Here is a 23,648-nt window from a genome sequence, read left to right on the forward strand (position 1 = left end):
AAATCCAAAATTGGGCCACAAATTATGAATTAATGTTTTTATAAGTCCTCAGTCTTCTGCCAGACAAAATTTTCTGCTAATGTCTAATTCACCTCCGTGTCTCCATCACTCTGCTATCATTGGTGCAGTCATTTCCAGTTTACTAGAAACATCACACACGTTGGCATCAGCCATACTTGGTTCAAATCCCTGCACTAACACTTACTGTGTGAGCTAGATCAAGTGACCTGTGCTGGGTTTCAGTTCCCTATTTGCAAAACTCGGCAAAAATAATCTTCCCTCAAGTGGTTCAAGTAAGGACAAATGGAGACCCCAAAGGTGCAGTATGGTTGTATAGTATGTGCTGAGTACTGTAGACATGGATGCTCTTCCTCACCCTGCTATAAATTCGTGAAATAACCACTGTCTTGTCTCCCACTACTCAGATTTCTCCCTGGGAAAGCCTTTCCTAGAAGAGCAAACTTTGATCATGATCAGCTCTGGGCACACAGGATTACTTGTTTGGCTGATCAGTGCCTGCGGGGAAATGGACACTAATGGAAGGTGCAGTTTACCCTCGTTTCCATCCTACTTCTTCGCGCACACACCCCCTCCCCGCACCCCCCGCATTCATTATTCCGGGGGAGCTAGAGGATGGCTTCAACAGGCGTCTGGATTTAACATGGCGCCGTCCTTTTCCTTGCAGGAGCCTCCAAGATGGCGATAACCACTGGGAGCAGACATGTTTGTCCCACGTGACCCAGACCCAGGCCGGAGGCTGCCAGAGCGTGACGCAAGGTCGAGGCGGGGCTCCTTCCCCGCACCCTTGACGTCGAGCTCCTCGTGACAGGTACTTCCGCTCGGGGCGGCGGCGGTGGCGGAAGTGGGAGCGGAGCCGGAGTCTTGGCCTTAAAGCCCAAGGCGGCGGCTGCATTGGTGCTGGAGCCTTGGGAGATCGCCGAAGAGTCTGCTGGAATTGGAACTTGGACTTCCCTGTCCCCGTCCTCCCTTGCACCTCCTTCTCGGCGGGAGCCCTTGTGACACGCCCGGCTCGGAGCCCCCAGCGGAGCGGCCGAGGTAAGCCGCGGGCCCAGCGCGGCCGGCTGCCTGGCCCCATCCCCCTCCTCAGCCCCTCAGTCGCCAAGGCCTCGCGTCATCCTTCTCTTGGGCAGGCTCCGGGTCCGGCCGGCGCTGGGCGCGGAGAGGCCGCGGCGCTCCGGCCTCAGGAGCAGGCCCGGCCTGGGAGAGGTCAGAGGTTGCCGGCTGTGACCTCTGGCCGGCTGGCCGACCCCTGGCCGGCGGTCACGGACGCCTTGTTTACTGGTGGCGTCCAGACTGGAAACCCGGGAAGGTTCCCTGACTCGGTGGCCGCTGGGAGCCGTGTGCGGCGGGGAGACGCGCTAGCCGGTTGCGTTCCTGGGAGCGGCGATCGGGAAGGTGTCGGAGCCGATCCCCAGCTGTTGTGTCGGGTGGGGACCGAGTCTCCATCCCGCGGGAGCATTGTTAAAGTCGCCCAGGTCTGAGCCACTTCTCTGCCTCTTCAGTTGGACAGGCCCTGACTCTTGTAGTGCGAGAGGTCCCCTGAATAAAGGCAGTGAGTCAGGTCACATGCACTGGGCTCGCCTCAAACACTTGTATACATGTGACACGCCTCTGGCTCTGGGAGGCAGGGAACTTTTTATCATAAACATGTTGCAGTAAACCCTGAAAGAAGTTGTCACACTTACTGGGGGGAAAGGTGGTGGTTGGCTGTAGAGCTGTGTTTGAATTACAGCCGCGCGTCGGCGGCCGTCTTGCTGCATAATGGTTCCTCAAAGTGGGAAAATGGAGAATAATAATAACAAAACATTTGACTACTTATAATATGCTGTGCAGCATGGCAAGATCGTTGCAGAGATTATCTTGAATTCTCAGAACAACCGTTATAAAATACCATTATTGTGCCCATTATGGATAGGGAAATCAGAGAACAGAGAGGTTGTCATTTGTCTAATGTCACACAGCTGGTAAGTTACAGAGCAGAGATTCAAGCGCAGGCCGTCAAACTCCAGAGCACTGTACTCAGTCTGTGGGTACAGAGCTTTCCCATGACCCTGAAGCTTGTGATTTATCTTTTGCCACCTGGTCTCTGCCTGTCTCCCTCTCTCTGTCTCCTTTCTTTTCTAGTAATGTCATTTGAAACCCTCCTTTGGTAAAATTAGTTCTACCTTAAAGCCATAAAACACTCTTGTTTTCAGTTGTGACTTTTAACACATCTTTTTGTAGTGTAATGCCAGTAAATTAGGAACTCTAGAATTCTAGCAAAGTACTTAATTGAGTTTGAAAATTTTTGTTACCTAAATCTTTTGTCAAATGAAGTAGGCCTGGCTATCCTGCCACGTCGACCTTTCTTAAAACCTTAGTACATGGTGTATAGCTAGTAGGTTCTTTCTTGTTGAAAATAACTATATCTTCTCTTTGGATTCCAAAAGAATAGGCTTTTGTCTCTTGCTTGTGACTTAAGCAGCTTATTAGCTGTATGACTTCTCATCCGTGGAATAATAGTCCCCTATTAGTGTGTTTCTCTCTTCAGACTTGGGAGAGTTTGTTCAGATGTAAGTCTAAGAACTGGAAAGGGAGTTGTAAATATTTCTTTTTTTGTTTTGTTTTGTAATTTTTATTTATTGATTTTTAGAGAGAGAGAAACAGTGATTTGTTGTTCCATTTATTTATGCGTTCATTGGTTGATTTTTGTATGTACCCTGACCAAGGATCCAACCTGCAACCTTGGCATATCTGGACGATGCTCTAACCATGAGCTACCCAGCCAGGGTCAAGTTGTGAGTACATCTGAAGATACTATCCAAACTCAAGCTTAGTATTACAATTCTAATTTCTTTTTAAAAAAATGTATTTTTATTGATTTCAGAGAGAAAGGGAGAGAGAGAAACATCAATGATGAGAGAGAATCTTTGATTGGTTGCCTCCTGCATGCCCCACACTGGGGATTGAGCCACTACCCGGGCATGTGCCCTGACTGGGAATCGAACCGGGGTCTCCTGTTTCATAGATCAATGCTCAACCAGTGAGCCACACTGGCTGGGCTCTTTTTTTTTTTTTAACTTTGCTACCCAGCCTAATATATTTAAAGTGAGTAATAAGTATGGTAGCTATAAGTAATATGTTAAAGTTTAGAGGAGAGTATGATAAGCACCTTTTCATTTAGTCATCAAATGTTTTGAGTATCTGCCATGTATCAGGCATTGCTGGATATTGACTCAGGGAGACAGTCATTGTTCCCGTCCTCAAGGAATTAAAAAATGGTGAGTCGCCGAAACCAGTTTGGCTCAGTGGATAGAGCGTCGGCCTGCGGACTGAAGGGTCCCAGGTTCGATTCCGGTCAAGGGCATGTACCTTGGTTTCGGGCACATCCCTAGTAGGGGTTGTGCAAGAGGCAGCTGATCGATGTTTCTCTCTCATCGATGTTTCTAACTCTCTATCCCTCTCTCTTCCTCTCTGTAAAAAAATCAATAAAATATATTTAAAAAATAAAAATAATAAAAATAAATAAAAATAAAAAATGGTGAGTGATCATGGCCAAGCATTTTGTTGTGGAATGGCTTGGCTGTAGAACTTGAGGCTTTTGGAAAGAGGAGTTGTTTCTTATCTCTGCGAGTAAATCCATAGTAATCCAGTGTTTTGGCTAACTTGAAGGCTTTGTTAATTTAACAGCATTTGTATGATTTGCTCTTAAAGAGAGTATGGAAGAGAATATTACGGTTTCTAATTGATCATGTTTTTTGAAGAGTAACCTTCAACAATAAGCTTGTTTCTCCTTTTGCTCTGGTGGGAGGGAGTTCATGTCCTGCCATTTAACGCTGCAGATGCTAGCTGTTGCAGCGCCCTTTGAACAAAGACACATTTGGCATGCTGGATTTTTTCTTCTTCATCTGATGAGGAAAGTTTAATGTAGTGCCTACTAGCCACAGTACCAGCATCATCTTAGATTAGTGATGGCGAACCTATGACACGTGATGGCGAACCTATGACACGCGTGTCAGCACTGACACGCGTGGCCATTTCTGATGACACGCGGCCACTGAGGCGGCCGCATGCCAAGGATGAAATATTTGCTGCTCCTGAGGATGAAACATTTGCGAAATAATGTTTTTTCCTCAAAGTGACACACTACCCGAGTTATGCTCAGTTTTTTGGCGAAGTTTGACACACCAAGCTCAAAAGGTTGCCCATCACTGACCTAGATAAATCGTATGCCACCCATCTCCCACAACTCTTTGGCTCCCTCTTCATTAAAAGGGGATCTGAGTTTACATTTATAGAACTGCAGAGTAAACAAACAAAGGTGGAATGTAGGAGAAGGTACTAAAAATGGTTTTTATAGTATATCCCTCCAGATAATTGTTAGCAACCACTTGGGGCAACATTTTTATTTTCATTTAAGTTTGCAGCAACTGGATCTAAGCCCCCAAACCCCATAATTAACAAACCCCATAATTAAAAAGCATTGCTTTATAATAAAAGTGTGTCTTTGAATTCAATTCCCGACCCCACAACCAACTGATGCAAAAAGGTTTTGATTTTTGATTAGCTTTGAATAAATCTCTAAAGACATCTGCACTAATAACATTTTCTGCCCTAACATTTGATTTGATATTAGCCTTTCTATGCAAAAATGTAGCAAACCCAGACCCCAGACCACACACATGTGACAGTTGTCTTATGCACTGTTCCTCTCTGAGATTTGACATATTTACCATTATTGCTGTGATAAATTGTCTTAATATTCCATTTATATAATTCAACACATATAGCTAAGAAAGATTTGACCAGATATTGAACTTAGAGTTACAGGTAAGGTCTTCCAGGGAAGTAAGGAGAGGAGTCCTCCCTGAGTAAGACTCAAGAGTGGTTCCCCTTGGTACTGACGCAATTTTCTAAAGGAGACTGAAGCTTTAAAAATTAACTACTCCCTTCCATCCCATTTTGTACCCACTGACTTTCTGCTGACTCTTAACCTCCCATGTAACATTGCCATGTATTCCAGGCATCCATTCCTATGTGTTATTAGGCACTTACCTATTAATGCCATCTCATAGATCTCTATGTTTGTCTGCAGTTTGCTGCAGCAACGTTCTGCAATATGTCTATATTTTCAGTTATTTACTCTCACATTTTCTGTTTTCTCCCCACATAGGCATTATACACAGAAATAATAGTTTGCATTTATGTTTTAAAACTTCTCAGTGGTGATTGTGGTAAAAGTGATGTGGTGGGTAAAATCAGAACAGGCTTTTTAGCAGTGTTTCTGACTAGTTTCAATTTTAGTACTCCAGTCGGATTTCAAAATCAAATTTAAGAATAGCTACTTGCAAAATGTCTTTTTGGGGAAGAAAGAGAGCTTGGATATTGGGTCCAGTGGTGACATACAGTATTGACCTTGTTCATTTGCCTGAAGATGCAGTACTTAATGCAGGGGACCTTAAGCCTTGCCTATGGCTCCCTGTTTAGGTGATGTCATCACTACCGTGGATATCAGTCTGACTGATTCTGTTGTCCATTTCCTGGTCGCCTAGGACTGCTTTGTGTCAGTACAGAACAAATCTGAGGAAGCGTATTAAGGGAGGCCTTGGCACTGGGCAGTGTTAGGAATTCTGTAACTTGCTTGATTCTCAAATGCACTTGTGTGACTGCTGTCAGATACAGTGAAGGAGCGGCTGGCTGGCTCTGTTTTCCCCTTCTCTTTCAAGAAAAGATGCCTTGCTTCTTACTACTACTTTCCTGGCGTTATCCAGCTCAGTTCAGGAATCCTTTAACAATTACATTGTGGTACATTTGAAATTAATGCAGAATAATATTGGATGTAAGCTTGAATTTGAAAATTTTTTTTAATTTTTAAAAAATTGCATTATAAGTAGTTATATCATTGGTCTCCAGTCTTTGTATGCAATTTTAATTAAAAAAATTTATTTCCATATGACAAACCTTTTAGTTTGAGTTACTTGAGACTACATGGCAAAGCTACTATGAATTTAAAAAAAAAAACCCGTAGCAACATAGACTTTAATATGTGCCTATTACATATGGTATTTAATCAGTCTACCAACAATTCTCTATGCACCTACAAATCTGGGAATCCCTGAAGTAACTGGGTCATCTGAGTAGCCCACAGGTTAAGTGTCGCTCTTAAATCCTCTGATGGTTGTTAAAGACCATTAATGTTTTGTAGAAATCTTCCTACACAGTATTTATTTTTAAATGCTTTCTAATATTTGTGTAGTGCTTGCAATTTGGATAGGATTTCATTTAATGCTCCCAACAACTGTGTAGGCTTAAAGGGGTAGCCATTTCTGTATTTTCTGTCTGAGATGACTGAGGCTGGGTGCTCAGGTGGCCCAGCTACCCAGAATGCTAATCTAGGTCTGTTGAAACATAGCTCGGTGTTCTTCCTGAAGCACCATCCTGTCTTTTTTATTATACATGACTGCCATAAAGGCCTCAGCATTTGACTGCTTATAAAAAATGTATCTTTCTCCCATAATTTTAGTTAAATGACGTTCTCTTTCGCTGATTATTAAATGTCAGTTCTTATGGGAGAGGGGGAGGGAAGCTAGGAAAATACAGAAGTAAAAAGAAGAAAAATTAAATTCATTACCTAGAGCAGGGGTGGGGAATGTCTGGCCCTGCCAAAGCATTAGGGGTGAGTTAATTAAATGTTTGACCAAATATAGCAGGCTAATTTTTAAGTTGATAATTTTGTATGGCCCATGAATGATGTTATAATGACCCTTGGCAGAAAAAAGGTTCCCCACCCCTGACCTAGAGGAAGACCAAGGTGTTAACTGGTTATTTTCTTCCTATGAATATATACCTTAATACCTTCCTTTATGAAATTGAATACAAAATATGGTGTGAGAATTTAACTGTGGAAGGGACTGAACACTCTTGGATTCTTTGACCTTCGGGACTTCTAATAAACACTCAGAGATGAGAAGCTGGAAATGATCTCCTGGGGATCATAAGACTCTATATTTTTCAAATGTTTAATGGCAGTAGGTAAAGAGCCTAATGATGCATCCCGTTCCAGAATAAGGTTTATTTGCCATGGTGACACTGGATAAGTAGCATGTTGCCCTTAATTTTCAGTAATTTATCATTACTATATTTTATAAACTTAGAATTTGAAGTAGAACCATACATATGGAAAAGTGCACAAATAAGTGAACTTGAAAATTTCCATAAACTCAGAAGTTCCCTTGTGCCTCCTTCAAGTCATTATCATTCCCTCCTCCCCAGTAATGAGTCTGATGATTTTTAACACTTAATTTTGTCTGATTTGAGCTTTTGTATACATGGAATCATATACTATGTACTATTCTGCATCTGGTTTCTATGACTCAATATTGTTTGTGACATTTTGTGTTGTGTGTAGTAGCAATTCCATTTTCATTGCTCAGTAGTATTCTATTATGTGAAATACTAGAATGTATTTATTAACTTCTTTTCTTTTGAGAGAGGAAGGGAGCAGGAGAGAGACAGAAACATCTATGATGAGAGAGAATTATTGATCGGCTGCCTCCTGCACGCCCCGCACTGGGGATTGAGCCCCCAACCCAGGCATGTGCCCTGATTGGGATTTGAACCATGACCTACTAGTTCATAGGTCGATGCCTAACCACTGGGCTACAGTAGCTAGACTATTTTTAACTTATTGATGGGCATTTGTGTACAGTGTAGTTTATGGCTGTTGCAAATAAAACTGTATGAGTACACATTTCCATTGAGTTAATACAGAAGAGAGGAAGGCTGAGTTTTAGAGTATGTATCTGTATTCTTTTGCTAGGGCTGCTTTAACAGATACCACAGCCTGGATGACTTAAACAACAGAAATTTATTTTTTCATAATTCTGGAGGCTAGAAGTTCAAGATCAAGGAGTCAGCAGGGTTGGTTTCTTTAGAAGCTTCTCTTTTTCCTTGCAGATAACCATCTTCTGATGTTTTCATATGGTCTTTCTTCTGTACATGTCTGTGTCCTAATCTCTCTGTCTTATAAGGACACGAGAGGCCCGATGCACAAAATTCATGCAAGGGTAGGCCTTCCTTCCCCCAGCTTCTGCCTTTGCAGCCCCGGCTCTTGCAGCCCCAGCCCCGGCCCCTGCCCGCACCCGCCTTTGCCTGGTGCTGCCACACACCCTGGGTTCCCCAGTTCCACGGAGCCCCTCGATTGATCGCCCTGCTGGCTGGTAGCCTGGACCTCCCCCTGTGGGGCGATCGTGGAGTGATGGCAGCCCCCTCCTCCCTACCCCCCGACCAGTCACATGGCACCCACCTTGGCTGGCCTGGCGCCAGTGCGTGTCATAGCATGGTCGCCTGGAAAGTCGTTCTGTTCAGTCGATTTGCATATTATGCTTTTATTATTATAGATTAGTCATATTGATTAGGGCCCACCCTCGTGACCTCATTTAATCTTAATCTCCTTTAAATGCCCTATCCAAATACAGTCATCTTCTGAAGTATTGGGGTTAGGACTTCAACATATGAATTGGCGAGACACAGTTCAGCCTATTACACTTTGGTAGTTTCTGCCAATCTTTCAAAGTTGTACCAATTTACACTCCTGCCAGCAGTGTATGAGAGTTCTACATATTCCACATCTTTGCTAACATTTGTTATTTTCAGTCTCTTATTTTCGCCCTTCTGGTATGAGCCTGCTTCTTCTTCTTTTTTTTTTTTTATATTTTATTGATTTTTCACAGAGAGGAAGGGAGAGGGATAGAGAGCTAGAAACATCGATGAGAGAGAGACATCGACCAGCTGCCTCCTGCACACCCCCCACCGGGGGATGTGCCCGCAACCAATGTACATGCCCCTGACTGGAATCGAACCTGGGACCTTCCAGTCCGCAGACCGACGCTCTATCCACTGAGCCAAACCGGTTTCGGCAAGCCTGCTTCTTTATGGCTCCATTCAGTACCAGCGTAGGCAATCCTTGAGAGGATGGAGAGATTGTTTTGTAGCTAAATTTGTCATAGTTTGAGAGTACAGTCAAACCTTGGTTCTTGAACATGTCCCATCTTGAACAATTCAGTTCTCAACCAAGCGGTTCATGTAAAAAATGTCTTGGTTGTGGAACAAATTGGGTTCTTGACCTGACAACCTTTCATATATCAGCATGACAAAAAGCGTCTCTCAGGCCACAAACAAAGGAGAGAATGCAGGAGTGTGAGTCAGGTTACCTCTAAACCTTGCCTTGTTAACATCTCAGGAAATTGTGCTGTGAATATTTTTGTGTTTTTTTTGGCTTTTGTTGCTAGCAAAATGGATGATTAACACAACTTGAAAACATAAAGAGGCCATAAAGAGTGCTGATGTTGCCCTGGCCAGAGTGGTTAGAGTGTTGTCCTGTACGCTGAAGGGTTGCAGGTTCGATTCCTGGTCAAGGGCACATACCTGGGTTTCATACCTGCGGGAGACAGCTGGTCGATGTGTCTCTCTCACATAGATGTTTCTTTCTCTCTCTCGTTCTCTCTCTCTCTCTCTCTCTCTCTCTCTCTCTCTCTCTCTCTCTCTCTCTCTCTCTCCTTCCCTCCCTCCCTTCTACTTTCTGAAAAGCAATGGAAAAAATATGCTCAGGTGAGGATTAACAAAAAATTTAAATAAGTAAATAAATAGAGTATAAATAGAGTGCTGATGTTGCTAAAGTGTGAAAGTGCTCCTGAAACAATGATCACAGGCAATTGAAGAGGTAGAAAAATTGTTGTTGATTTGGGTAAACAAAAGGAAGTTAACCTGTGCCCTGCTGGTGTTGCTCAGTGGTTGAGCATCGGCCCATGAACCAGGAGGTGTCACGGTTTGATTCCTACTGTAGTCAGGGCACGTGCCTGGTTTGTGGGCTCAAACCCCAGTAGGAGGTATGCAGGAGGTAGCGGATCGATGATTCTCTCTCATCATTGACTTCTCTCTCTCTCCCCCTTTCTCTCTCTGAAATCAATTTTAAAAAATTACTTTAATAAAAGAAGCCTGTGACAGCATTTTGAAGGCAGTGATATGTGTAAACGCGAAGATGCTGCATATTTACCTCTTTTTTTAAAAAATATATTTCTTTATTGATTTCAGAAAGGAAGGGAGAAGGAGAGAGAGACAGAAACATTAATGATGAGAGAGAATCATCGATCGGTTGCCTCCTGCACACCCCACACCGGGGATCAATCCCGCAACCCAGGCACGTTCCCTTGGCCGGAATCGAACCCGCCAAGCTGGCTAGGGCTGCATATTTACTTCTTGAAAGATACTCCTGGAACGAGTGCTGAAAGTGATTAATTTAAGGCTAGTAGGGGGTGGTTTGATAAAGTAAGAAAAGCAGTGAGGGTTTTTAATAGATTAAACAGTACATTAGACATGTACTATATGTAAGAAAGGTTAAAACAAGGAATCATTTGGGTGTCTGGAATGAATGATTTGGTTCTCGAACATATCGCTTCTCGAACAGCCTTCCAGAATGAATTAAGTTAGAGAACCGAGGTTCCACTTCACTGTAAATGCTTCTGAAATCCATTGGGACTAGACAAGCAGAATGGCTTGAGACTAGTGAGCAGTTGGCTCTTCATAGTTAACCTTGTGGATTAGTTTTTGCTTTTATAATCTGGATCCATTCCCAGTGGTAGAATTGGCATCAAAATATCATTTGTGTGTTATAAACCTATCCATAGTAATAGTGCTTCATTCAAACTCTTCTTTAGTTTGACACATGAGTCCTTACAATATGTATTCCTAACATACATGCTAGAAGTAGTTCTCTTTTGCATGTCCTGACTGATAATCTAGATATTAGTTGGTATTTGACAAACAGCTTTCTGGCTGAGTGATCTTGAGGTTTGTACATCCACCGAAGAGCTTAGTTTGGTTGGAATGTTATTACAAGACTTTGCCTCTTCCTCACTCTGACTTCCTTAAGGGCAGGGAGAAGTCATTATTCTAGGATGGATCTTGAAGTATTACTCAGTCAACTTAAAAGATATTTTCCAGTTCTAACTTTGAATAGTAAGTAACTATTTGTAGCATGTCAGTTATGCTTTTAAGCCACTAATTAATACCTATAGCTTTCCTGAATTATAAACTATGTGTTCTGTTTTCATTTGACAGATTTTTATTGTATGCTATAAGAAAACACTGCTGGCAGCTATGGGGAGTATAAAATAAAAAGCACTGGAGGTTTAGGAATAATTGTGAAAATAAGGCAGATGAGAGTCATAAAAATAGCTTAAAGAAAATGCTAGAGGTGATCAGTGGCTGGATTAAGTGGATGCTCAGTGGATTCTTGGATAACTTAATATGGAGGGAAGACTTGGGAAACCATTACAGTTGTAGGGAAGGCTTAGCACATGAATGGAGATAGGGAAATGGTAATAAGGCAAATGAAGGGACTGCAGTATTTCCAATTTGGGAATGACTATATGTATGGGGGCAGATTGGGGAGGGGCAGAGGGAAAGGTAGGCACTTCAATGCCATGTTTGAACAGTTTATGTTTAAAAGTATCAGCCAAGCCCTGGCTGGTGTGGCTCAGTTGGTTGGGCATCATCCCATACACCCAATGGTTGCCAGTTTGATTCCTTGTCAGGGCACATGTCCAGGTTGCAAGCTTGATCCCCAGTAGGGGGTGTGCAGGAGGCAGCTGATCAGTGTTTCACTCTCACATTGATATTTCTATCCTTCCCTCTCTCTCTCTAAAAATCAATTTTAAAAAATCTTAAAAAAAAGTAAGTATCAGCCAAAGTGATATTTCACTGGATGATGCTAGAATAGAATAAGATTTGGTATCCAAATTATGAATGAGGAATAGCTTTGATGTTTGTTATAATTTATCTAACGCAGCACATATTTAGAGATTGGTGGGACCAGGCCTGAAGTGCAAATGTTATGCTTAAACCTTCACAGATTTGCTTCCTCAGCAGTGCCTTCAACACAGGTTAAAGTGTGGGAGCTGGTTCAGGAGATAGGATGGTGGGAGATAGTTTGTTCCTTTAGCCAGCCCTTCCAGTGTGGGCTCGTCTTAGCAATTTATGAACAATTTGTTTTACTGGGTAAATGCCTGAGATGATCTAGGGTTGATATCAAAAGCTTTGTTATAATAGTTATGTGTAACTGTCTGTCTTACTAGCTATCTGCTTTCCAGTCTGCCATACCAAAAAGAAGGGAAATGGGCCCTGGTCTCTTATTAAAAGACTCTTAGCTCTTGGTTTGGTACCTGCATTTGGAAAGCTTGAAAACAGTGGGAGCATCACATCCAGTCTATTGACCTGGACTGCAAAATCCTCTAAACAGGAATTCCCTCCCAAGGAACTTGCTTCTTTATGAAAGTTGCCTTAGTATTTTCTCTCCCTAGATGAATGTGATACCTGAAACAAAGTATATACATACACACACACACACACACACACACACACAATGTCTTTACATTTTATAGAGCTCAACTGTTACCTTGTTTAAGCTTCGTTCCAGAGTTCAAACAACAGAATTTAAGTTTTAAGTTACCACCGTCTTTTTTCAGATGAGAAAATGGCCTGAAAGGACATGCTTAATGCCATAGAGTCATGGGACCAGGACTCACACTCAGTATTCTCAGTTGGCAGGTTTCTGTAATCTTAATAGTGGTGAGAAGAATAGCAAGAATAGTATCTTCTATTTAAATTTTATTATTTAGTTTTATTTAAGTGTGTCTTTTTTGTTTAGGTTTTTGTGTGTGTTTTGTTTTTTAAGAAAGAAGGATGCTTTGACTATTCCGTTTCTTTTGAAATGTAAATTTCCAGCTAGTGAATTTTCAAGCATTATCAGACTAAAAAATACTAGGTTATTCTGTAGCAACAAATAATCTTAAAATGGCTGGAAGCAATATAGGCTTATTTGCTGCTCATGCAGCATGTTCAGCATGGGTTTCCTGGAGCTCTGTGTCATTCTTACGGCAGCTGAAGGAGCGGCCACAATATGGAATATTGCTGGCTGTCTTGACAAAGTGAACAGCAACAACAACAACAAAACTATTGGTGAGTCTTAGTCCTATAGTTAACTGTCCTAGCCCAGAAATGACATGTCACTTCTGCTTACAACTCACTGGACAGAATGAGTCACATTGCACAAGAGACCAAGAAGTGTGATTCTACTATGGACTTGGAAAGCAGAGTTGGGAATATTTGGGGAAATGGTGCTAGTTTTATACCGGTTTGCTTTAATAGGTAATAACTGTTGGGCGGGGGGAGGGAATGCTTCCTCCAACAGTTACTGTAATTTAAAAAATTTTTTGTTTTAGTCGGCTGATACTTAAAATGCTAAAAAAAGATACCAAGCTACCCATCATCACTGATACATCACTTTCCTGTCCTAAGAAATCCATTTCTTTTATTTATTTTTAAATAATTCTTTATTGTTGAAAGTATTACATATGTCCCCCTTTTTCCCCCCATTGGCCCCCTTCAGCCCGCCTCCACCGTGCCCCAGGCCCTCACCACCCCATTGTTCGAAGCCATGGGTCACATCCTACCTACCTAATAATAGACAAATATGCAAATTGACCATACCTCCAACACACCCACAAGCCACGCCCACAAGCCAATCAGAGCGAGCATGCAAATTAACCCAAACCAAGATGGCTACAGCCACAGAGAACAAGGTTTCCTAGGTAACAGAGGAAGCCAAGCTTTCCGCCTGCCCTTGCCAGGCCTAAGCCTCCACTCAAGCTACAAAGTTTCAATTATAGAAGGTAAATAAATTCAAACAAATGGCAGCAGATTGGAGCTTGAGAGAGCAGGCCAGGGTTGCCGCCGGCAACAAGGGAAGCAAAGCTTTCCGCACACCCTGGCCTGGCCCACCCGCTTAAGGCAACAAAGTTTCAATTATAGAAGGTGAATTAACTGCCACAGAAATGGCTGCTGCCCCGGAGGGAGCAGCAGGCTTGGCTCCGCTCCAGGCTACAAAGTTTCAATTGTAGAAGGAAAATAAATTCCAGATACCAGGGCCTCAGCTTGGGTTGCCAGGGGGCGTGGCCAGCCTGCAAACCACCACAGGCCCCTTGCTCAGGCCGCCCCACACCCCAAGGGAACCCCCACCTGATCCGGGACACCCTTCAGGGCAAACTAGCTGGCCCCACCCCTGTACCAGGCCTCTATCCTATCTAATAAAAGAGTAATATGCAGATTGACCATCACTCCAACACACAATATAGCTGCCCCCATGTGGTCAAAGATCCTGCCCCCATGTGGACACAAGATGGCCACCACAAGATGGCCAGCAGGAGAGGGCAGTTGGGAGGCACCCGGCCTGCAAGGGAGGGAAGTTGAGAAGGACCAGGCCTGCAAGGGAGGGAAGTTGGAGGTGATCAACCCTGCCGGAGAGGGCAGTTAGGGGTGACCAGGCCGGCAGAGGAGGGAAGTTGGGGGCAAACAGGCTGGCAGGCAGAAGCGGTTTGGGGCAATCAGGAAGGCAGGCAGGCAAGCAGTTGGGAGCCAGCAGTCCTGGATTGTGAGAGGGATGTCCGACTGCCCGTTTAGGCCCGATCCCACCAGGCAGTCGGACATCCCTTGAGGGGTCCCATATTGGAGTGGGTACAGGCTGGGCTGAGGGACAACCCCCTTCTGTGCACGAATTTCGTGCACCCGGCCTCTAGTCACTAGTATATATATACATACAAGGTTCTTGGTTGATTATTTCCCACCAACCCACCCTCCCCTGCCTTCCCTCCGAGATTCCGCTCTCTGTTCCATGCTTCCATGTCTCTGGATCCACTCTGTTCATCAGTGTATTTTATTACTTAGATTCCACATATGAGTGAGATCATGTGATACTTGTCTTTCTCTGACTTATTTCACTTAGCATGATACTCTCCAGGTTCTTCCACACTGTCTCAAAGAGTAAGAGATTCTTCTTTTTTACTGCTGCATAGTATTCCATAGAAATCCATTTCCTTTTTTGTCAGTATTTATTTTAATTTAATTTTTTATTGTTGAAAGTATTACATAGACATATGTCCCCCTTTCTCCCCATTGTCCTCTCCCAGCCTATCCTGCCACCACCACCACCACCACCCCCCCCGCCGGCCCCCAGCCCCGGCCGTCACCCCCTGCCCCATTGTCTGTATCCATTGGTTATGCTTATGTGCACACAAGTTCTTTGGTTGATCTCTCTTCACCCCCACACCCACCCTCCTACCCCCCACCCCCGCCCCTGCCTTCCCTCTGAGGTTTGACAGTCTGTTCGATGATTCTGTGTCTCTCGGATCTGTTTTTGTTCATCAGTTTATGTTGTTCTTTATATTCCACAAATGAGTGAGATCATGTGATACTTATCTTTCTCTGACTGGCTTATTTCGCTTAGCATAATGCTCTCCAGGTCCATCTATGCCGAAATCTATTTCTTTTAAAGAATAAGTGTGATAAGCTCAGTTTATGCGACTTGAAATATCCTTTGCATGACATAAGTTTAGGTCCTATTCCTTCCCTGTGTTAAAAAAAAAAATCAAATAAATTTTAAAAATCTTATTGGCTGGATTTAATTTTTCAGGAATCAGGCAGCATCTCATTAGCAGATAGAAAGGAGCACTTAAGAGCTATACAAAATAAAAGACTTCTAGGGAGGAGGGGGCAAGACAAGGAAGTTAACAAATAAAGTGGATTATTGGTGGTAAGGTAACCTTCCCTTATGGGATAGCAGGGGTCTATCAAGCAGATTACCTCACAAGTTCTGAACAGGTAATTCCAGATTGACTAGTTTAAGATTCTATTGCTGGAGGAAGCTAAAACTGTAATTAAGTCAGGCATTAATTCTCGGTTTGGTGACGTGGAGCTTAGTACAAGTGACTCCATTTTGGGTTTTTAACACCTGTCCACAGAACTCGGTGTTCCCTAACTTGTCTTCCTTGCTTTGGTCTTCTTTTGATGTACATCCCATATTGCCCTGAAATGCTTTACTTACCTTTTCCACACTATAGTTTATTCCCTGCTCCCTTCAGCTTGGTTTCTGCCAGTTCCTTTCATTCAGGTATCATCAGCTCCATTCTATTTTACTTATTTTTTAAATATATTTTATTGATTTTTTACAGAGAGGAAGGGAGAGGGATAGAGAGTTAGAAACATTGATCAGCTGCCTCCTGCACACCCCCTACTGGGGATGTGCCCGAAACCAAGGTACATGCCCTTGACTGAAATCGAACCTGGGACCCTTCAGTCCGTAGGCCGACCTCTATCCACTGAGCCAAACCTGTTAGGGCTCATCAGCTCCATTTTAAAGCTTTTCCTGGCTGTTTCAGTTTGTACTATTCTTACCTTTCACTGAATCCTTGTAAATGCATTTTATTTATTTACTTATTTTATATATTTTTTAAAATTTATTTCAGAGAGGAAGGGAGAGGGAAATAAAAAACATCAATGATGAGAGAATCATTGATCAGCTGCTTCCTGCATGCCTCCTACTGGGGATTGAGCCTGCAACCCAGGCATATGCCCTTGACCCTTGACCGGAATCGAACCTGAGACCCTCAGTCCGCAGGCCGACACTCTTAATCACTGAGCAAAACCAGCTAAGGCTGAAACGCCTTTTTATCTTGGCTAATATGAGGGTCATTGTCATTAGTCCTGGGCTCCAATCTTACATCTGAATATTTTTATAAACCCAATGACTACCTATGAACTTCTGTTTTCTCATCTGTTAAATGAACGATCCCCAGTGGGGGGTGTTAAGGAGGCAGCCAATCCATGATTCTCTGTCATCATTAATGTTTCTATCTCTCCCTCTCCCTCTCTGAAATCAATAAAATACATTTTTTAGAAAATGTTTGACTTATTAATCTAAGAAGTGCAAATGGAACCAGTTGGTCCTCATTTCTAGAGGGTGCAGGTATACCTCGTGTTATTGTGCATCACAGATGTGTGTTTTGTTACACATTGAAAGCAAGATCCTATATAGCAAAAGGATAGACTCACTTTATTGAGACACTTGCTTTATTGCAGTGGTCTGTAATTGAACTCACAGTGTCTCTGAGGTATATCTGTGTATGATCTGTGCTAATGATAGTTGGGGTATGGTGAAATGAAAATACTAATTTATTGCTGGTAGGGAAAATTATTTATTCTGGAATTAATTTGTCAGTATATTTCAAGAATATTCAAAATATCCATACTGTTTACCTGCATAGTAACACATTTGTGAGATTATATACATAGATTCATTTCATCAAATTAAATGCAACTGAGTGCTTAATAACCAGGAAAGGAGTGTCATTATCCATATGCTGAAATATCATGCAATCTCAATGTTAATAGCATGGGAAGATATTTAAGTAGAGAAAAACAGACTGCAAAGTTATATACAGTATAATCTCAACCATTTGCAGGAAACCTGTAAAGACCTATACCTTGATGCTAGTAGTGATTGCTCCTAGGAGATGGAATTGTGCGTGGCTTTTTTTTTCCCATTCCTTTGTACTTACCTGAATTTTCTACAATTCAGTACTTTAACTGGAGGTGGTGAATGGGGGACAGGGCAGTACAAAAGTCTTTTTTTTTTAGTATATATTTTTATTGATTTCAGACAGGAAGGGAGAGGGAGAGAGAGAGAATAACATCAGTGATGAGAGGATCATTGATCGGCTGCCTCCTGCCTCCTGCCTTCTCCATGCCCCACACTGGGGATCGAACCCTGGCCTCCTGGTTCATAGGTTGACACTCAACCACTGAGCCATGCTGGCTGGGCCAAAAGTCATCTTTTTGGTTAAGATTTAGTTGTTCACATGGATGTCAAGTACAGCACAGGGATTATAATATAGTCCATAATAGTGTAATAACTGTGTATGGTGTCATATTTACTGGAAATCTCAGGGAGAAACTTTGTAATCTTTTTTAAAAATAAAGAAATACTGCCCTAACCAGTTTGGCTCAGTGGATAGAGCGTCGGCCTGCGGACTGAAGGGTTCCAGGTTCGATTCCGGTCAAGGGCATTTACCTTGGTTGCGGGCACATCCCCAGTAGGAGGTGTGCAGGAGGCAACTGATCGATGGTTTCTCTCTCATCGATGTTTCTAATTCTCTATCCCTCTCCCTTCCTCTCTGTAAAAAAGCAATAAAATATATATTTTTTTTAAATAAAGAAATACTGATACATGGAACAGATTGGAGGGTGCCAGAGGGGCGATGGGTGGGGATAATTGGATAAGGAAAATGAAGGGATTAAAGAACATAAATACATGTCCCATGGATGTGGACAATAGTGTGGTAAAGGCCAAGGGAGGAGGATGGGAGGGGGAGAGGGGGTAGGTGGAGATGGGGAAAATCTGCAATAATGTCAACATAAAAAAAATTTTAGTATATAAAAAAAGAAAGATCTAGCTGTTATAGGTAGGTAGCTTGGAAACACAAAAAAGCAAGTAAAAATGTTAATAGCCTATAGAAAATCAGTTGGTTTAACTGTCCCAGTCTTATTGAATCTTTAACATTTACTCAGATATTTAGAGTCATCATTACAATTTTGTATCAGACACACAAGTAAATCAGAACAGTGATTATTGCCTCAGTCACCAGAGGGAACTTTTAAAAATGCCTGATGGAACCTGCTCCCTAGCCCTGGTGAATCAGAATCCTTTCTGCAGTGAGAGCTGGTGGTATTGCAGAACAGCATGATTAACTACTGGGCCTGCACTGACACCTGATAATTCCAGCTCTACCTTATTTGATTTGTGCCTTTGAGTCTAATAAACTCCTGGTTCAGCTTAATTCCCTGCATTTTACACTGTTACCTTTATGGCTTCACCTCCACTTGAGCTGTCATTGTGTTTCTGATCACCATGCAAAATTGTCCTACTTACAGAAATTCAGACTTTGAAATGGCCCACTAACCCCCAACTTACTACTCTTCCCTGCTCTTTTTCCCACGCTTTTGTTCTCAGAGCGCGCACACACACACCTTTGCATTGTCTGTCAGGCCTTTTCTGCCCTCACTAACCCTGCCCAGCCTAGATCCTTGAAAGGTATTTTCCCTGACCTTTTTACCTGCTTGGTGTTTCTTTATTGTGTCTGTCTACATGGTCATTTGACTTCTCTGCTTCAGAGATGAGAAAAGTGATGATAACTCCAGGCTAGTGGAGAGAAACTCTACGTTTTGATTGATTACATAAGAAAGGTACTTGAGGGAAAGAATCAATTCAGCATATGGAATACTGTTAGTGTTTGTCACCAAAGTGGCTGTTCTTCTAGGGAACTCTTTCTAAAGCTCACTGATGAGGTTTCGTTTGATAGCAGAAGAAAGAAAATGTGTTCTGAATATACCTTATTCTAGAAAGGTTTTAGAAGATGCTTATATATAATCGATTAATGAATGTTACCTATAATGTTCATTTCCAATGAACTGCAGATTTTGTAATCAAAGAAAACAGGATAATTTCAAGAGAAACATCAAAAGTGCTTTATTCAAAGTAATGTCCATCGCTAGTTACACATTTCCACCATCTTTCAGGTATTTTGTGGATACCGTCCCAATAGAACTTTTCTTGTTTTGAGGCAGACCATTCAGACACCCAATTTTCCACTTCTTCCGAGCAGTACATTTTGAAGTGCTGCTCAGAAAGTGTGTGTGCCATCGATCGGAACAAGTGGTAATCTGAAGGAGCAAGGTCTGGTGAATACAGCAGGTGCGTTAATACTTCCCAGGCAGGATCTTTTTACATGTCTTTAACTGGTTTTGAAGAGTGTAATGGTGCATCATCATGAAGCAAAATTACTTTGCCGTGTCTTCTGGACCATTCTGGTCGTTTTATGATCAAAGCATGGTTCGAATTGATTATTTGTTGTCAATAGCGATCAGTATTAACTGTTTCATCTGGTTTTAGAAGCTCATAATAATACCACACCTTCCTAATCCCACCAAACGCAGAGCATTGCCTTCTTTCAGAAGTGATTTGGCCTTGCAGTCGATGTTGATGGTTGACCTGGATCAAACCATGATTTTGTGCATTTGAGATTCTCAAACTAAATCTACTTTTCATCGCCAGTCACAATTCGATGCAAAAAAGACTTTCTTTCGTGCCATTGAAGCAACATTTTACTGATGACTTTTCGGTTTTCCATTTGTCTTTCGTTCAGTTGATGTGGCACCCATTTCCCTTCCTTTAAAATCTTTCCCATTGCTTGTAAACTATCGGTAATTGTTTGCTGAGCAACATTTGATCTTTCTGCAAGCTGTTTTTGAGTTTGACACACATCTTCATCCAATAATGCTTGTAATTGTTGGTCTTCAAACTTTTTCAGTTGACCTGGATGTTCTTTGTCTTTCACATCGAAATCATCACTTATAAAGCATTTAAACCAGTGTTCACAAGTATCTTGAGATGGAGCATGTTCACCATAAGCTTCCCAAAGTATACGATAACTTTCAGTAGCACTTTCCTTCAAAATAAAGTAATGAATTAAAACTTCCCGCAAATGCTCTTTTTTGGCACGAAATTCGACATTTTTAAGCATAAAAAGATCTATGATGTTAACACTTTCAGCAAATTTGACATATGAAGTTTTGAAGCTTGTTGTCAATACAACAAAATAGCATAAATATCAAATCGCATATATGTCAATACTAGAGGCCTGTTGCATGAAAATTCATGCACTGGAGTGGGAGGTCCCTCAGCCCGGCCTGCCCCCTCTCACAGTCCAGGAGCCCTCAGGGGCGGGAGGCGACCCAGCGATCAGGGGAAGGCGACGCCCCCATCACACCTCTACTGCTGCCACTGCCGGCAGCACAAACCTCGGCCAGCCCTGGTTACCTGAGCCTCAGGCAGCCCTGGGCGGCTGTGCAGCTGCCATCGGAGGCTTGCCTGCGCCTTGGGCTGGCCCTGGGCAGCTGGGGGGCTGAGGGGCCTGGGGGACTCCGGAGGCAGGAGTGCAGAGCAGCCGGACCCACCTGGGGGCGGGCCTGGCTATGCCACATGCCTGCCACCCCGGCGGGGCTGAGGGGACTGGGTGCCGCCATCTTTTGATGGTGTGGCAGTCAATTAGCATATTCCCTCCTTATTGGCTATGGGCGCCACCATCTTTGTGAGGATGTGATGGTCAATTTGCATATTCCCTCTTTATTAGATAGGATATGTTTTACTCCACCTATTGAAAAAAATCCGCATTAACCAGTACACCTGGTACATAACAACTTATTCTGCTCTGCCTGATTCATTTTCTCCTGTAAAAATAAGTTGTCTATGTATTAGGGAACTGTTTTGCAATTACATATTTCTATAGGTTGTTAAAAAGTAATTACAATATTCAGAAATCCATGAAGATGGTGATGGAGATGGATTACAGTATGCAAAAACTACCAGTGGAGATTTTAATGACATGTGGCTTGGGTAGCTTCTTGTGGCAAAAGTTGTGTACAAGTTTTGTGTGTTTTTTTTTTATTAGCTTTTTTTCCTAGAAACACATGTCCCATTCTTGATCCTGGAGAGCATTAAAGTACAAAAACACATCTCTCTCTTTTTTTAAAAAAAATATATTTTATTGATTTTTTACAGAGAGGAAGGGAGAGGGATAGAGAGTCAGAAACATTGATGAGAGAGAAACATCGACCAGCTGCCTCCTGCACACCCCCTACTGGGGATGTGCCTGCAACCAAGGTACATGCCCTTGACCAGAATCGAACCTGGGACCCTTCAGTCCACAGGCCGACACACTATCCACTGAGCCAAACCAGTTAGGGCCAGAAACATATCTCTTAACCTTTATCAGTTTAAAACCATTTATGTCCTAGTGAAACCAGATGTGTGATTTCTTTGGATCAACTGTTGATCAACATTTGCAACAACCCCCAAATATTTAGCAAGCCCTAAGTGAAAATGTGAGAGAGATAAAATACTAGATTGCGTGCTGAGGCTTTGCGACTGCTATAGTGGGGAGTTATGGGACTTGCACACTGCATCCTCAGGTCGTTTCTGGGATTTCTCCCACTGGGATTTGCAAACGAGGAAAGGCTCCTTGCTGCCCAATAGGGTCAGCCTGACAAGATGGCCACACAGACAAGCCTGCAGCCTGTGTAAGCAAAAAGGCAAATGGAACAAACATGAAATCTGTCATGCAGGACTAGGGAGCTTGTTTCCTGCTTGCTTTCTTTCTGATATTAATAATACTGAGTACACTAGTGAAACTCAGTAAACCAAGTTATAGAAATCCCTTTTCCCATCCTCAAAATTAATGACTTTCTTAAATATTCTTCAAGAATTTCTTTGTAAAGCTTCTTATCTTCTATTTATCCTTTCCCTTAATTTACCCTTCTTTGGATTTGAAATTTGCCCCAAGTGTGATATTCTGATCTCTAGTCCAAAATGTGATACCAGACCTTGGGATGAGACTCTTAAACCTTGGTCAGGGCAGTCCCTTGGGAGGAAGATGGTAGTTTAACAGGTAGTTTGGAATATAAACTCACACCTCTTTATAGTGCTTTGCAGATATTGGGAGGAGGGGGTGTTTGTTTGTTTGTTACAAATTTAAGGTTTGTGGTAACCATGTTTTGAGCAAATCTATTAGCGCCATTTTTCTGACATTTACTTCATGTCTCTGTTAATTTTGATAATTCTCTCAATATTTCAAAATTGTTCATTATTAATATACTAGAGGCCTGGTGCACAAAATTCATGCACTGGGGGGGTGGTGTCCCTCAGCCCGGCCTGTGCCCTCTCACAGTCCAGGAGCCCTTGGGGGATGTCTAACTGATGGGGAGCGGGCCTAAGCCGGCAGTCAGATAGCCTTAGTACTGCTGTGGAGGCGGGAGAAGCTCCTGCAACTGCGCTGCGCTTGCCAGCCGTGAGCCTGGCTTTTGGCTGAGCGGCGCTCTCCCTGTAGGAGTACACTGACCATCAGGGGGCACCTCCTGCATTGAGTGTCTGCCCCCTGTTGATCAGTGCGAATCATAGCGACCAGTTGTTCCACCGTTCGGTCGATTTGCATATTAGCCTTTTATTATATTGGATTTGTTATAGTGACCTGTGATGTTAATATTGTAATTGTTTGGGGTGGGGTAGCACAAAACATGCCCATATTAATAAGAGGGTGAATGCAATCGGTAAACATTGTGTGTATTTTTACTACTCCAGCAATCAGTCATCCTCGCCTTTCCCTCTCCTTGGGCCGCCCTATTCCCTAAGATACAACAGTATTAAAATTAGCCAATTAATAACTCTACAATGGCCTCTAAGTGTTCAAGTAAACGGAAGTGTCACATGTCTCCTACTTTTAATTAAAAGCTAGAAATAATTAAGCTCAGCAAGGAAGGCATGTTTGAAAGCTGAGATAGGTCGAAAGTTCACCCTCTTGCGCCAGTTAACTAAGTTGTGAATGCAAACAAAGAAAAAGTTCTTGAAGATTAAAAGTGGTATTACAGTGACCACAAGAATGATAAGAAGACCAAACAGACTTATTGCTAATGTGGCAAAAGTTTTAGTGGTCTGGTTGGAAGATTAAACCAGCTGCAACATTCCCTTAAGACAAAGTCTAGCTCAGCTGGTGTGGCTCAGTGGTTGAGTGTCAGCCTATGAACCAGGAGGTCACGGTTCAATTCCCAGTCAGGGCACATGCCAGGGTTGCATGCTCGATCCCCAGTGGGGGTTGTGCAGGAGGCGGCCTATCAGTGAAGTCTCTCCCTCTCCCTTCCTCTCAAAT

The 23,648-nt window shown here is 42.7% G+C and overlaps 1 protein-coding gene across 1 annotated transcript in view; it reads left to right on the forward strand.

Moving 5' to 3' along the window:
• Positions 1-846: 846 nt before the first annotated feature.
• The window catches only part of RAB7A (RAB7A, member RAS oncogene family), a 45,628-nt gene continuing 22,826 nt past the window's right edge, over positions 847-23,648 (forward strand). Inside the window, exon 1 of the mRNA XM_079783584.1 lies at positions 847-1,056. The gene's annotated coding sequence lies outside the window, so the exon portion shown is untranslated. The remainder of the gene's footprint in view (positions 1,057-23,648) is intronic.

Source organism: Cnephaeus nilssonii (genome assembly GCF_951640355.1).
Source record: "Cnephaeus nilssonii genome assembly, chromosome: 11".
Classification (NCBI taxonomy): Eukaryota; Metazoa; Chordata; class Mammalia; order Chiroptera; family Vespertilionidae; genus Cnephaeus; species Cnephaeus nilssonii.